Source organism: Cygnus olor, chromosome 1 (genome assembly GCF_009769625.2).
Source record: "Cygnus olor isolate bCygOlo1 chromosome 1, bCygOlo1.pri.v2, whole genome shotgun sequence".
Lineage (NCBI taxonomy): Eukaryota > Metazoa > Chordata > Aves > Anseriformes > Anatidae > Cygnus > Cygnus olor.
In genome coordinates this window covers 37,692,474-37,708,773 of record NC_049169.1, presented here as the reverse complement: position 1 = coordinate 37,708,773, position 16,300 = coordinate 37,692,474, and positions in this window count along the sequence as shown.

Here is a 16,300-nt window from a genome sequence, read left to right as displayed (position 1 = left end):
CCTCTCCTCTCCTCTCTTCTCTTCTCTCCTCTTCTCTTCTCTTTCTCCTCTCCTCTTCCCCTCCCCTCCCTCCCCTCCCCTCCCTTTCCTTTCCTTTCCTTTTCCTTTCCTTTCCTTTCCTTCCTTTCCTTTCCTTTCCTTTCCTTTCCTTTCCTTTCCTTTCCTTTCCTTTCCTTTCCTTTCCTTTCCTTTCTGCTCCTTTCCTTTCTGCTCCTTTCCTTTCTCTATCCTTTCCTTTCCTTTCCTTTCCTTTTCCTTCTGCTCCTTTCCTTTCCTTTCTGCTCCTTTCCTTTCTGCTCCTTTCCTTTCTCTCTCCTTTCCTTTCCTTTCCTTTCCTTTCCTTTCTTCTTCCCCAAAATGAGCAATTACTGGCAACCAGTATTAAGGTATTCTCTGAAGGACTTCCTCCTCTCAGCCTAGGACCTGTGGAATATCATTGTTTCCCTCCTTGGGATTAGATTAAGTCCATTTGATACCTTCATTTTTTCTCAGCTGCTTCATGCCTTTTCTCCTCTATCAGCTGCTCACACCTGGTAGCGGTGCAGTATGAACGAGCGCAGTGTTTTTTACAACAAGTCTCTGTTTTGGAAGTAGAAGAGGGGATGCAGTCCAACCAGTTCCAGGAAGCACAGGCATGTTTTGAATCCGTGATGGCAAAAATCTAATACCCTGTGAAGCAATAAAAGTGTATTTTAAAGAAGCTCATCTCTGCTGGACTGTAAGCTGATTTATGAGGGCAGGTGCCAAGTGACTGCATAGCTGTTGGGGCCACTGAAAAGCAAAATTTCAACATTTACTGTTGTCTTCATTTTATTTTTTATTTTTATTTTTTAAACTAGTCTAAGTAGAAGCACTGTGCTAATAGGGGGTTTATATGGGTTTAAATGGATTTGAGAGTGAGCTCAGGATTCCTGTACAATTCAAAGGCATGCCAAGCCAGAAAACCTGCCAATACTCTGAGAGCCAGTATAAAGTTCAGCACGCAGTGAATATGCTCAGAAAAGGAAAAGAAAAATCTATTGTTAAGCAGCTGTTGCACCTGCTGCAATGATGTCTTTTCCTTACAGTGTTCTTGCACTGGCTGGGCCCGTGAGTTATGTCCATGAACAGGGGTCATGGTGCCTATTTCTAAACATTTGCACAGGGCCATGCGGGCTTCTGTGATTCAGGCACTGAAAACTGGCTGTGCTATATTTCCAATTGATAGCTGAGCTCCTTTTGCCAAGGTGAAAAGGGCTGTGCAAGGAGCAAGGGTAACACAGGAACTGGCCTTATTTCTGCCACATCTCCTTGCTTATTTATCCTACATGGAGGTTGTTTACTACGGTTTGTGCTACTACAGCACAGAGCAACCCCAGACTTGGGCTATCGCTTTGCTATAGGTGCTATGCATGCACTGGACAAAAATAGGACCCTCTCACCACAGAGCTTGCAGTCCATGGATGTGTTGGTTACAAGACACATCCGTGGCCCTCTCCAGCTAGGCCAGACGTGTGATCCAGTTGCAGGCAAGAAGCTGAAAAGCTGCTCTAGCACCATCAGAGCTATGCTTCCCGTAGGGCTCTGTCACGCCACGGGGCACCCAGTGCCATGCTGGCAGGCAGGGATGCTCTAGCCGGGTTTATACCCATCCACCTAACACAACCCTCTGCGACAAGCCCTCCGGGCACATCCTTTCTTCCCAAACCGCCCCCGTTGCTTAAAGCTCTCCCAAACCAGTACAAGAGAGCCCAATTTACGGCACGTTTCAGGGAGCCCTGGCAGCTGAGACATGCAGGCTGCTGAGAGATGCCCCACACGTGGCGTGGAAAGGGGGCCGCGGGGAGCCGTGCCCAGCTCGGGGCTGCTCAGCCCGCACCCCAGAAGCAGGGGAGCCCCCACACAGCCCCTTCCCCCGGGCCGCACCGCTGCGGGGTGCAGGGGGGTGCGAGCGCACCGCTAGGTGTCACTGCCACCCCTGGGTGCTGCTGGGAGCCGGCCGGGGCACGGCTCTTGGCTGTATAAATGCAGCGGTGCTTGGGGAAGGAAAAAAAAAAAAAAGGAAAAGGAAAAGAAAAAAGAAAAGGAAAAAAAGAAAAAAGAAAGAAAAAAGAAAGGAAAAGGAAAAGGAAAAGGAAAAGGAAAAGGAAAAGGAAAAGGAAAAGGAAAAGGAGAGGGAAAAGGAAAGGGAAAAGGAAAAGGAAAAGGAAGAGAAAAGGAAAAAGGAAAAAGGGAAAAGGAAAAAAAGAAAAGGAAAGAGGAAAAAAGGAAAAAGAAAAAGAAAAGGGAAAAAAGAAGGAAAAAAGAAAATAAAAAGAAAAGGAAAAAGAACAGGAAAAAGAAAAAGAAAATGGAAGAGAAAAGGGAAAGGAAAAGGAAAAATAAGAAAAAGAAAAAATGAAAGAGAAAAAGAAAATAAGAAAAAAAATGGAAAGGGAATGGAATGGGGGAAGGGAAGGGAAGGGGAAGGGAAGGGAAGGGGGAAGGGAAGGGAAGGGAAGGGAAGGGAAGGGAAGGGGAAGGGGAAGGGAAGGGAAGGGAAGGGAAGGGAAGGGAAGGGAAGGGAAGGGAAGGGAAGGGAAGGAAAGGGAATGGGAGGAAAGGGAAGGAAAAGGGAAGGAAAGGGAAAGGAAAGGAAAGGAAAGGAAAGGAAAGGAAAGGAAAGGAAAGGAAAGGAAAGGAAAGGAAAGGAAAAGGAAGGAAAGGAAAGGAAAGGAAAGGAAAGGAAAGGAAAGGAAAGGAAAGGAAAGGGAAAGGAAAGGAAAGGAAAGGAAAGGAAAGGAAAGGAAAGGAAAGGAAAGGCTGTACTTTTTCCTCTGCACAAGCAAAATCTTTTCCTGCAGCCTCACCCTGCCCTGCAAACCCTCAGACAGCTCCTGCCTTTTTTCACCAGGTCTGCAGCCTGCTTTTTAGATCAGCAAGATTAACATCACTGGCATAGAGCAGCCAAAAGTGAACTAGGCAGGTGCTCAGTTTATGACAATCTCAGCTGCAAAATTTCTGGCCCTGCGGCAGTGAACGACCTCAATCCTCACTGTGTTCTGGTCATGGCATTAACTTTTTTTTTTTTTTTTTCCCAACGAGGTCTTCTCCACAGGAGTGATTCCATAATAAATAATAAATATATCAATTAAAATGTTGCACATATGGCTGAAAATCATAGCAATGAGCACTGAGACAAAACATTCTGGGTTGGAAAACCTTTTGCTGCACAAATCAGCTATCCAGATAATGGATCCTTATAAGCATGTAGGACAAATAGCTGTATGAACCATCTGGGACTCACTCAGCAGCAGGGAAAAGACTGTTAGTCTTGCAAGATCAGCACGCAAGAGTGACTGCTCCAAGGCTTCTTTGTAGAGAAAACAAAGGCTTTGGCATTTGAGCTATTAATAATTTTAATGTAGTCCAAGTGTTGTAATATATATTTTTTGCCCTAAACCGTAAATTCAGAATTTGTTAGATATTTTTCAGATTGAGGGTTCACAATAGGCTTAAGCTCACCTATGTTCCCTTGTTCCCATGTCTCCCATGTGCCAGTGCTAGAGTCTGTGAAGTCCCCAGCTAAGCCTCATCTGGCTGAGTACTAACCAGGTATAAAACCCAGCAAAACTCCTTTTCAGCTGATAATTCCCTGGCTCGACTCATCCTGCAGCTGCAGGGACACTGCTGCTGGAACAAGAGGGAACAAGCAGCTGGAATCAGGTCTTTTGGGGTGAGCCTCCCCTTAGGCCAATTTATGCTGATAGTGAGATCACAATTTAATTGTGCTGGATGCTTTCTTCACCTTAGTGTTACAATTGAATGAAAGAATAGTTAAAAGCAGTGACAATTTTAATCAATCACCAAATGTGCAATTTCAGTATAAATCTAGCTTGTGATTTTTGCTCACTGGAAAAATGTCTGACTGGGGAAAAATGACAAAGAACAATAAAATAGTTAATGATTTTATAATCAGGCACATGAAGTTTTGTACATTGTCCCCACTGGGTTGCAATTTCCAATTACGAACTGATATGTTTAACAATGGATAACTAAATGCTCAGCTATCTAAAGTTGCAGTTCCTTAGCAGTACTTCTGGTGTCCCACGCGAATTTGGCTCGATCTGAGAAGGAGACCAAAGGCATTACTGTTGGGAAACACTGAATATAACTTGCCTCTGGAAAACCAAGGCTAAGATTTGTCTCCAGATGAAGAAACCCGTGTGTGGGTGTCAGTATGCAGGAGCCTGCCCCAGCACGGGGTGTCCAGGCTGCCTTTCTGGCTAGGGGAGGCCTATGGTCTGGTTCAGTTGCCTTCACCCAGGGTGCAGTGACCCCCTGATGGGGCCAAAAGCTGTGAAAGAGGTTGTGCCCTCCTGGGGTGGCACGTGGAGGCCAGGGCTCATAGAGCAGAATTAGAAACCCATGTTCACAAGGCTGAATCCTTCCACTACACCCACTGGCCTTGTTCATCTTGTCGCCCACCAGGAGCTTGGTTCAGCTGCCCACACATGGATACCTAGCACCACTCAAGAGGCCCTCAGGTACACAGGACACCTGCATGGGGTTGACAGATGTGATGAAGGACTTGTAGGAAACCTCTCTCCTCCTGGAGGAGCGATGCAAGGGCAGGTGTGGACTCAGTGCTGGTTGCCTGTGTTGAGGCAACGGAGTGGATTGTGAGTGCCGGTGTTCCCTCTGTTCACATGAACACCAGCACGCTGGGCAGGATTTTGGTGTTGTGGCTAATATTCAGTGACCTCTCCCATTGTATCTGTAGTATGAGATTCTTCCTAGTGCAAGGCAGGACATCTCAATCTATTTGTTTGGAAATGACAGCAAGTAGGTGATGCTAATCACACGGTAGCGATCAGCACATAAATTAGATGCTGCTTTGACAGGGTTAAAACCACCAGGCCTCGCCGAGCTGACTCTGCTGTCCCGCACTGCAGGGTAATACCAAACGTGAGCGAGGCCATCAGCTTGAATAATGGGGTCCAATTAGAGATGTCACAGCATCCACCTCCCGGCAGACTTTTGGCCAGGAAGGCCGGTCTGTGAGCCAAACCACCGTCTTCCTGCAAAGGTCAGAACGTGTCCCCAGTGACCTGTAATTTTATCTTGACTGATGGCCCTTCCAAAAATATTTCAACAGCTGTAAAAACTGAACATCTGGCCATGCAAAGTTTCCTGAGAGCGTTGCCTTCTGGAAGCAATAAAGATGGACCAAAAGCAATGGGAGTGCTCTGTTCTGTCTAACAAATTGCTGTTTCCAAGTGGTCGAGCCTATTACTTTCTGTCTTCATTTTGGAATGAGGTTGTTCCCACTAAGGCCTATTTATGTAAGGCACTTAGAAAAGAAAATGTTACTGTTTTCAAACTTACAAATATGAAACAACAGAACTAATGCGGTGATGAAAATGCTGAGTAACATGTGTCATGTAGTATTATCCACTGCACTCTCAACTGCTCCCTCCAAGGCAGGCCAGTGTGACACAAAAACTCACACCACCTTTGGCAGGAGATGTAATTAGAAGTGCACCATGTTAAAAAGAAAAGGCAGGGGCTGGATTTAGCAGAAATACATCTTTACCAGGGACTAATGATGAGACCACAAATGAATTAAAACAGGTGCACATCAACCATGAACCAATAAACTGAGATAAACGTACCAAGGAGAGAAATTGGCTAAGCAAAATTGACCTGCTTGTGGGATTCATATGTACTTACAAGCCTAGGAAATCACTAACAAAGCAAAGCCCAAAGCTACTGGAATTTGGTTAGCACTGTCTTTAGACACTTTTTGCCCTTTGCAAACTGCTTTAAAGGCCCATGGGACATTCACTTCATGTGAATATGAAACAGAAATGTTGAATGTATTTCTAATGGTTTATTGGCCATTTTTTTTCAGACATTCTTTTCATGGAGGTGATGCAGAGAGAGATGGAAAACATCGTAGTGGTGCATAAAACACTAGCAATGAGAGGAACCAGGAGGCCCTGTGTGGTGGTATTAAACACAGGAGCGTGCATCCTGAGCATCACTCACCTGCTTGGCAGCAACACCACAAGGGAGCACTTACATGGCCTCATACGGCAGCAGAGGAACTTGAAAAGCAGTAGTCACTCCAATGACTGCTCTGGAGGAGCAGAACAAACTATTTTGAAAATATCCCCAATTATCATGTGTACCTTTAAAGCTCCCGTCACAAAGGCCATTTGAGAATATTATTATTTATATTGCATGGGAGGTGCCAGCCAAGACTGGGTAACTGGGCTGCCACAATTTCAACCATAACATTGAAACTGCCTTCCTTCATTCCCAGTTTCTTGGGACAGTAATTTATGGCAGTGAATTGTATTCACCTTTAATTACAGGTTTTTTTCTTGGGTAGCAGAATTACCTATAATTCCAAGACTGCAGTTAAATCCTGAATCATTCCTTCCTGCAGTTGTTTATTTCTCATTCAATATACGGCTACACGTTAGGGACTTTGAAACCCAGGACTATTTTTCCATGATCTTTTTTTTTTTTTTTTTTTTAACACTTTTGCTTTGACCTTTTTTTGACTACATTAAGCCAGGTGATGGTCTAGACACACACACACAAAATTGCTCAACAAGGTGTGGCCAGATTATTTTACGCTGGGGAAAAAAACATTGCCTCAATGTATCAGATAAACAAAATGTCCTTCATACCAAATGTTCTAGGAATTGGAGTTCTGAGCTCAGCAGCAGAAAGATTACGAGCAGGCATTGCTTCAGCTTCATTAATAACAGAATCCCCACTAGATGAAAGAGGTCATCATGAGGATTAAAAATAAACAGTAGAAGATTAGGAGAGAATCTATTAGGATGAGGAGTTAAACTGTTATGAAATATAAAGGGGAAATTATAAGCAGTCTGAAGGTTTTCCATAGGAATTGGTTGCATTATGTTGGTCACACTTAGGCTTATGAGTTTGAGAATATTTGTTTAATAAAAACATCTTTCTCAACTTCTGTTTGATGGCTGCAGACCGACCTCTAGTTTGCATTTGTTCTTATACTGATGAAGTTGACCAGTAATATAATGAACTATGATGTGAAACCAAATTTGTGAATCCTGTCTTGGCTAAGGAATACTGTTACCATCAAATTTGCTGAATGGAAACTAATAGGCAGGCAGGTGTCACTCCTCGTACGCTTTGCAGATTTGCAAGGGTGCATATGAACGTAAATGCTGCTGCAGAGCACAGAAACCGGATTGTGATGCTCTTTCAGTCCACACACTGGGGTCAGTGTGTTTCAGACACACACTGGGGTCCTGATCGTGCCCACCTGGACACACAGGTAGGACAGCCTCAAGTCCTTCTTCCAGGCTCTGCTGCCTTGTAGCCTGGTGGGGAGAAACCCCACGATGTCCAACCCAGTGAGCTCAGCGGTGGCACTGCCATGCTGTCTGGGAAGATGGGAGCTGTGCTGATTTGGGGGTGACATTGTTTCTCTGGTGGAGCATGCAAGGAATGAAGAAGGCTTTATGTCTAATATTACCTTGGATTGATACAGCTCATCTCCAAACCGCCTCAATGCTTCTTTCTACTGCTTGCTATTTGTGCCATGTGGGGAGCTGTGCCGTCGCTCCATGCTTTCCCTCTCGTGACTGGGTAGCAAACATTTATGAGAAGAGAATAATAAATAGAGAAGCATTTCATTTCAGGCATGAATTCTTAGATGAATGATCATTCGTGCTAAAATTAGCAATACTCAGAAGGACATAACAAATGTGGAGCAATTGTCCAAATAGTTTCCCATAAGAAACGTCATGAATTGGAATAAGCCAAACCTTGCTCTTTTATTTGTTAAAAATCTGTGTTACATATTTTTTCTGTCATATAGCCTTAGCATCCTAAAATGATTTATGTACTAAATGATCAATGCTTATCTCTTTCTCCTGAGAATGGTTTATGGTTTGTATTGCAAAAGCAGTATGATTCCAGGTATTAAAATGTGGGGCTCAGCCTACACGTGCTTTTGATTTGACATTCCTAAATATCATTTATTCCATTTAGGAGAGCAGAATTTCATTGTTTTGGAAACATCAGCACATTAAGTCAGGCAGAGGACAGGCTGCTGGTTCCTGGAGGCAGCCTTGCACTCTAGGCTGCCTCTGCGGTGCTCAGCCCCACTATTTCCAGTGGAGTGGCAGTTACAGGAGACCATGCGGCATGTCCCAAGGCCACCTGAGGGTCATCACTTCACAGCTCTAAAGCAGTTAAGTGTTCATTTATAGCCCACTTAAACCATAAGTATTCCCAGATCAGACATACAATATTTTTAGCAGGGTACTGTATTCCTCTCCATATATTATGCTCCTCGCTTTTAAATACCTCAGGCTGCATTTTCAGACAGCATCAACTTGTTATGTAGAGCTGTAAGGATGCAAGTGCACATATGTGCACCTCCGTGCATGCCCACAGAAACGCGCACACATTTTCTTCCTTATGTAGATAGGATGGTTTTGCAAAAAAGGATCCAAGCCAGCCTTTGGTGGGCCTTCTTGTGACACTTGCTATAGGGGAAGCCCGAGGAGGTGTTGGTCCCACCTCAGGTGCCTGAGCTGCCTGCCTCAAGTTATGTACCAAGAGTTTAGGCATCAAAGCACGCAAAAATCAGTTGCATACACAGTCTGAAGCCTGGGAGAAGAAGCACTCAGGAGCACCTTTGCAGGCTGCTGCAGAGTGGAGATAGGAGATCAAGCTGTGAAATTTATTCATTGGGATTTTTCCTCCTCGATAGTTGAACCCCATGGAAACCATGCCAGGTTCATCCAGTGATCACCGGGGGAGAGTGGTCTGGCACCCACTGCAGTTTGAAGATAAAGATGCTGTCTTGGATTTGGAAATGTATACTGGCGTAGAACATCCTGCAGGAGCAGCCAGGAATCAGCACCACAGCACCTGCAACCCAACTCCTCTTGGCAGCAGGCCTGGCAGGTTTCTGTAGCTTGAGAAGAGCATGCATTCAGATGTGATATTTTAAGAGCCAGTCTCTCCTGAGGACAGTGCTGACATTAACCTCTCGCCTGCAGGTGACTCACCTGGTTTTGTAGCTGAATTTAGCCCTGGTGCCCAGTGGCCTGCTCACGCTGATATGCTTGTCTCTGTCTTAACACCACGACCCTCCCTGTCTTAACGTATAGCCAGTGTTCATCTGCCTCTGTATGACAGCCCATTTAATTAACGTGAGCCACAAAAGTCGCCTTACTAAGAAAGATCTGGTCAAAGCACACGTGAGAGAGGCAGCTCTCTTTTTCAGCTGAACTTCTCTCCCTCTGCCAGGATTCAGTATCTGGTACAGCTGGCTCATCCTTCGGGCACATCTGCATGCTTCTTGCTTTAAATCCCAAATTTCACAGGTGAAATCCAGCATGAGTTCTTTGGCCTCAGGTTCCAGGCACAAGGTGTGAAAACTTTTTACAAACTCTTCTGCAACAACACCAACACCATTCACTTGAGGGCGCAGGATGGTAGAGCTGCAGGGTCATGCAAGCTGTGAGCACAATGTCCTGCTGCCCCATTGCTCCTCCGTGAAGGACACATCATGTCCCGGGCCCAATGGACGTGGGTCACCAAGGTCTGCTGCCAAATGGGAGAAAATGATGACAAAATAAACGTAGTAATGTGGAAAATGTTGTTACTTCGTGGTTTGCCTGACGCTGGTGGTGCCTTTTCGCTGGACTGGATAGTGCTTAATGGATGGGATTAGAGTGTAGGTAAAAATGAAGCATCCCAGTACGAATTTTGAGCCTACAGAAAGAATATTAACCCTTTGACTGCCTGCTTCACCAAGGTGCCCCACTTCGGGAAAAACAGAATATTCATGTGGTCAGCCCTCTTCTGGTCTTCTTGCTACAACAGGGTCCTTAAAAATCATTTACTTAGTTTTTTCATCTGTCCATTTTATATTTGTTTATCTGGATTAAAGTGAAGAGCAGAGACAGGCAGAAGATGAACTGTAAACCCCTGAACAAGACTCCGCTCCTTGTGGTCGCCAATTCCCTCAGATAACCCTGCTGAATAATTTGCAGAGGATTTTTTTCAAAGCAGCACAGACTGCTCAAAATAAATTAGACCTCATAAGCCCTTTTGCCCTTCATAACTTTGCAAGGCTTTCATGTGTTAGGTGTTTTGCTTTTTCTCCTTTTGATTTCACTGTAATTTATAATCATCAGGAATATACAAAACATTTCACAGTGGCCAGCCAGTTAATGAGTGTTAAGATTTATTATTTACTGTACTATGCTACTGTGTGTTAAGAACCTCAGATGAAGAGGTAACATACACAAAATCTCCTGTTTCATCTAACACAAAAGAGAGCTCTTAAACTTGCAAAAATCCATCAAGTTATGTCAGGGTGAATGCTCAATATGATATTGCTCTGGTAGACTTGACTGCAAGGACCTTTTATGAAAGGTTTACTTGCAACCATCTCTCTGCCTGGAAAAGCTGTTTGGGACAAAATATTGTACAGAAAATATAGTACAGAAAATATCAAAAAATATTGAGATTTTTTTATTTTTTATTTTGGAAGTTGAGAAATATTCCATGTTCTACCCCAAGAAGAAATGCCAATAAAATTAGTTTAATATTGAGCACAGAGCTGAAGAACTCATTGCCATGTGGTGTTTCAGATGTTAGAAGTAATTGGATGAAGTCAAAGAAGGACAAATGTCAAGGCCACAGTAAACTCAACAGGAATGGATGGATGCACTGGTTACTGAGAGGGATCAGCAGGATATATGGCGGGAAGTTGTACCCCTCTCCTCTCCCATTTCCAACATGCCTCCTTACATATTTGTAAGCTGTTTGATTAATTTGTGGCTGTTTGACTAAATCTGGTATGTACTCAACAAAACTTGGTTGAATTGTATGGTCAAAAGGATGTGAGAGCTCCGCCTAGTTCCAACCAGCAAGTGTGAGCTTCACATATTTTATTTCAAAGCCATAATTTTTTCTTCATCTGCACACAAAACCTTGTGTTGGTTAGTTGCTTAGAGAAACTGAAAATGTTTTGGTAAAATATGGCTGCATCTTTGACTTTTCTGGGGCTCACAGTTGTTAAAAAATGCAATGCCTTGCAAATAATGCTGATATTTTCTTCTTTGTCTTTCATATAACAAGGAAGATCACTAAATAATTTATCTTCCCTGCCTTTTTTCCTAGAGTGTGCTTCCCTGAGGAGCTGCAAGGCACGATTCCTGACCTAGCATTGCCGCAAACCTTTCTCTGAGTGGCCCGTGCTGTTGTGTGCTCTGAGCTCAGATTTCTGACCAACTTTGTTCTACCCTTCCCCATTTGCTTAATTATTTATGTCTGACCCAGTTTGTTTATATTTACATTTTCATTGTTGGTTGTACATGCAATATAACACACCTTGTGGGCTGTGTGTTCCACTCCTCTGCCTTTACACTTTGTGCTGAAGCCATACAAAAATCCACATGCTTGAACATGACCATGCAAATCAGGTGTTGAGCTAAAATAATATAGTCCTTAATTATGGCTGTAAGTCAAGTAAAAATCTGATTTTTCTAATCAGGTGTTAAACACAGTTTAGTTTTAAAGAGAAGAGCAAATTTATGATGATTTACAGTGTATTTTTGATCAGAGGTAGTTTCTTTAAAAGACATGATTTTCAAAGAAAGTGTGAATTGCATCCATAATTTTTGCTGGATCAGTTTTTCCTGCCAAGTGCACGTGTCCATCATTCACTTTCTCTTCCACCTTCATCTGCATTTTGTGTTTATTATCCAAATACATCTGAGAGCCTTGCCGAATTCTTTTAAAGCACAGACACAGACACAGATTTATAGGTTGGAAGAGACCTCAAGATCATCGAGTCCAACCTCCGACCTAACACTAAGCACTCCACTAAACCATATCGCTAAGCTCTACATCTAAACGTCTTTTAAAGACCTCCAGGGATGGTGACTCCACCACCTCCCTGGGCAGCCCGTTCCAATGCTTAATAACCCTTTCGGTAAAGAAGTACTTCCTAACATCCAACCTAAAACTCCCCTGTCGCAACTTTCGCCCATTCCCCCTCGTCCTGTCACCAGGCACGTGGGAGAACAGACCAATCCCCACCTCACTACAGCCTCCTTTAAGGTAACTGTAGAGAGCGATAAGGTCGCCCCTGAGCCTCCTCTTCTCCAGGCTGAACAAGCCCAGCTCCCTCAGCCACTCCTCGTAAGACTTGTTCTCCAGACCCCTCACCAGCTTGGTCGCCCTTCTCTGGACTCGCTCGAGCACGTCCATGTCCTTCCTGTAGCGAGGGGCCCAAAACTGAACACAGTACTCGAGGTGCGGCCTCACCAGAGCCGAGTACAGGGGCACAATCACTTCCCTAGACCTGCTGGCCACACTGCTTCTTATACAGGCCAGGATGCTGTTGGCCTTCTTGGCCACCTGAGCACACTGCTGGCTCATATTCAGCCGACTATCAACCAATACTCCCAGGTCCTTCTCGGCCAGGCAGCTTTCCAACCACTCATCTCCCAGCCTGTAACTCTGCTTGGGGTTGTTGCGCCCCAGGTGCAGGACCCGGCACTTGGCCTTGTTGAAATTCATACAGTTGACCTCAGCCCATCGCTCCAGCCTATCCAGATCCTCCTGCAGAGCCTTCCTGCCCTCGAGCAGATCGACACACGCACTTAGCTTGGTGTCATCTGCAAACTTACTGAGGGTGCACTGGACGCCCTCATCCAGATCATCGATAAAGATATTAAAGAGGACCGGCCCCAGTACCGAGCCCTGGGGGACACCACTTGTGACCAGCCTCCAACCAGATTTGACTCCATTCACCACAACTCTCTGGGCCCGGCTATCCAGCCAGTTTCTAACCCAGCGAAGCGTACGCCAGTCCAAGCCCCGCACAGCCAGTTTCTTGAGGAGAATGTTGTGGGGAACGGTGTCAAAAGCCTTACTGAGGTCAAGGTAAACCACATCCACAGCCCTTCCCTCATCCACCAAGCGCGTCACTTTGTCATAGAAGGAGATCAGGTTCGTCAAGCAGGACCTGCCTTTCATAAACCCATGCTGACTGGGCCTGATCGCCTGCTTGCCCTGCAAGTGCCGCGTGATGACCCTCAAGATAATCTGCTCCATGAGCTTTCCTGGCACTGAGGTCAAACTGACAGGCCTATAGTTCCCCGGGTCTGCCCTCCGGCCCTTCTTATAGATGGGTGTCACATTGGCTAGCCGCCAGTCAACTGGGACCTCCCCCGATAGCCAGGACTGCCGATAAATGATGGAAAGCGGCTCGGCCAGCTCCTCTGCCAGTTCTTTCAGTACCCTCGGGTGCATCCCATCGGGCCCCATCGACTTGCGCACATCCAAGCTCCTTAGCAGGTCGCCAACCATTTCCTCATGAATAGCGAAGGCCACATCCTGCTCCCCATCCCCTTCCGCCAGCTCAGGGCACTGGGTATCCAGAGAACAACCGGTATTGCCGCTAAAGACTGAGGCAAAGGCGGCATTAAGCACCTCAGCCTTTTCCTCATCCTTAGTAACCAGGTTTCCCCTCGCATCCAGTAAAGGATGGAGATTCTCCTTAGTCCTCCGTTTCGCATTGATATATTTGTAAAAGGATTTTTTGTTGTCTTTAATGGCAGAAGCCAGGTTGAGCTCCAGATGAGCTTTGGCCTTTCTAATTTTCTCCCTGCACAGCCTCACTACATCCTTGTAGTCCTCCTCAGTGGCCTGCCCTTTTTTCCAAAGATTATAAACCCTCTTTTTCCTGCTAAGCACAAGCCGCAACTCTCTGTTGAGCCAGGCCGGTCTTCTTCCACGCCGGCTCGTCTTTGGGCACGTGGGGACGGACCGCTCCTGTGCCGTTAAGATTTCCTTCTTGAGGAGCGCCCAGCCTTCCTGGACTCCTCTGCCCTTCAGAACCGCCTCCCAAGGGACTCGGCCAACCAGCGTCCTGAGCAGCTCAAAGTCAGCCCTCCAGAAGTCCAATACAGCAGTTTTACTGGTCCCCTTCCTGGCCTCGCCAACAATAGAGAACTCTACCATTTCGTGGTCACTCTGTCCAAGATGGTTTCCGACCACCACATCTCCCACCAGTCCTTCCCTGTTTGTGAAGAGAAGGTCTAGCGGGGCACCTCCCCTGGTAGGTTCACTGACCAGCTGCATCAGGAAGCTATCTCCCACACTCTCCAGAAACCTCCTAGACTGCTTTCTCTGTGCCGTGTTGTGTTTCCAGGATATATCCGGGAAGTTGAGGTCCCCCACAAGGACAAGCGCCGACGATTTTGCAACTTCTGTCAGTTGCCTATAAAACTCCTCATCCGTCTCCTCATCCTGGTTCGACGGTCTATAACAGACCCCGACCAGGACCCACCATGCACTTCCCTTGGATGCACCTGCTGAGCCCTCCCCATTCTCTAAACTAGCTGTTTATAGCAGCGTTCAGCATGAAATGCAAGTAAATTAATTCAGTGGAGTGATGTTTTTTGACATTTGGAAAGACCTAGATGCTAAGAGCACTCTGACAGTTTCACGGTGGTGTCATGCTGGGGCTTGTGCTGGAGTGGCCACTCCAGCAAGGCTCCCCAGCAGGGTTCACAGCCTCACCAGCACCAGGTTTGCTGGGTTTGCATCTCTCAGTCCATCCACTGATGATTTCTGCCACACAGGCCTCTCATTGGCACGCTCAGAGTCCCAAATCTCTACATCGAGCCAAGTCCCAGCATCTTACGTCTTGCGTGTACTCCTTGTTGGAATAGCTGCGGATGATTTGCAAAGTATCCCTGAAACAGAAAGCCTTAAAAATAATTTTCCCAATATATGGTGAGTCTCAGTGTCACTTCAATAATGTTGAAATTATTTCAAATTGAAATTTTCCTTTTGAAAAAATATAGAGGGACATTTCATTTTATAGACTTTCTTACCTTCTAATGAAATATTCGTATTTCATGGCAGTGGAGAATTTCAATTAAGGTATAATACATATATATGCATATATAAGAAAAAACAACAACAACATTATGGACGACTTCTGGTTAGTTCAGAGTGGAACACTGTATTCTATTTTCTATATTAAATGTTTTATGCTTGTTGTAGTTAAACAACCCTTTTCAAGAACGAAAATGAGCCATTCTTGTTTTATTATTCAAACTGTCATACATTTTCCAAGTTGTCTCTATGTATTGGAAAACATTATGTTATGGAAAGTAAATTATTTTAATCCATGTTAAGCAGCAGCTGATTATAATGCTTTTTAAATAATTCAAGTCAGCTGTAAACTAACCAAGTATTTTTTTTTCTTAGCTATTATGTCATAACAGCATATTACATTATGCACCAGTAATTCTGATATCACAGAATAATACAGAAATAGCAAAAATAATATACGAAGACATGCTCATCTGGAATGTGAGAAATCACAACAGCATACAAGTGTTTTTAAACTAAATTTCTTTTTTTTATTATTTAAATAAATTATTTTTTGTTTCAAAAACAATTGCTGTCATGAGAAATATTTTCAAGGTTGCTGTGATTTTGCAAATAAAGACAATAATCAACACTTCTGTCAAAAGGCCATTTTCCTGGCTGCCAGGGGAGCAGCCCCATGACCCAACATGCTCTGTCAGAGCCCGTGCCCACCTGCAGGGCACTGAAGTGCTGCCTGAGGCAGTGCGTTGCTTTGAGAAGGTGGCAATGGGCGATGGGTGGATGGCCCAGAAGAGATCAGAATGTCATAGATTTGGGGAGAGAAGTGGAAGGGTAAAGAAACATTTGTGGGTTTCAGATACAATAAAATTAAGGCATGATATTAGTGAAATTAAGAGCTGACATGGACAGTCTTCCTCTTCTGTCAGAGATATCAAGGCTGGGACATTTATCTGTGTGTGCATTAAAGTCAGGGAATTTATTTCAGATGAACGTTTCCACCTGTGTTGAGTGCCTGGTGCCTGTACCATGCACACCACTGCACCCAGTAATATCCTGTGTCTGCTATTGGCCAGGCAGGTGTACGCCACAGCAGTGGTTTATCTCTAGCAGCAGCTAAAAGCTCTTCACAAGTTCTACCAACTTTCACTGTCATCAATAACCCAGCTCACTGAAGAAAGTATATGTTTCAGCCGTGTTGTTCCTCATCTTTTATTTCTTCAAACTACAGGGCCACAGAGCAAATATCCAGGACTTGTGACACTTCTAGCCTGGTAAACACTGGGAAAGTAAAGGCCATAGATCTGATTTCTATCATAGAACCGTTTCTAATACAGAAGGACTGTGGAATAACAGCAGGGCAATGCCATTTCTTTTGTAAGGGCTCCACCTGTAATCTGAAGGCATC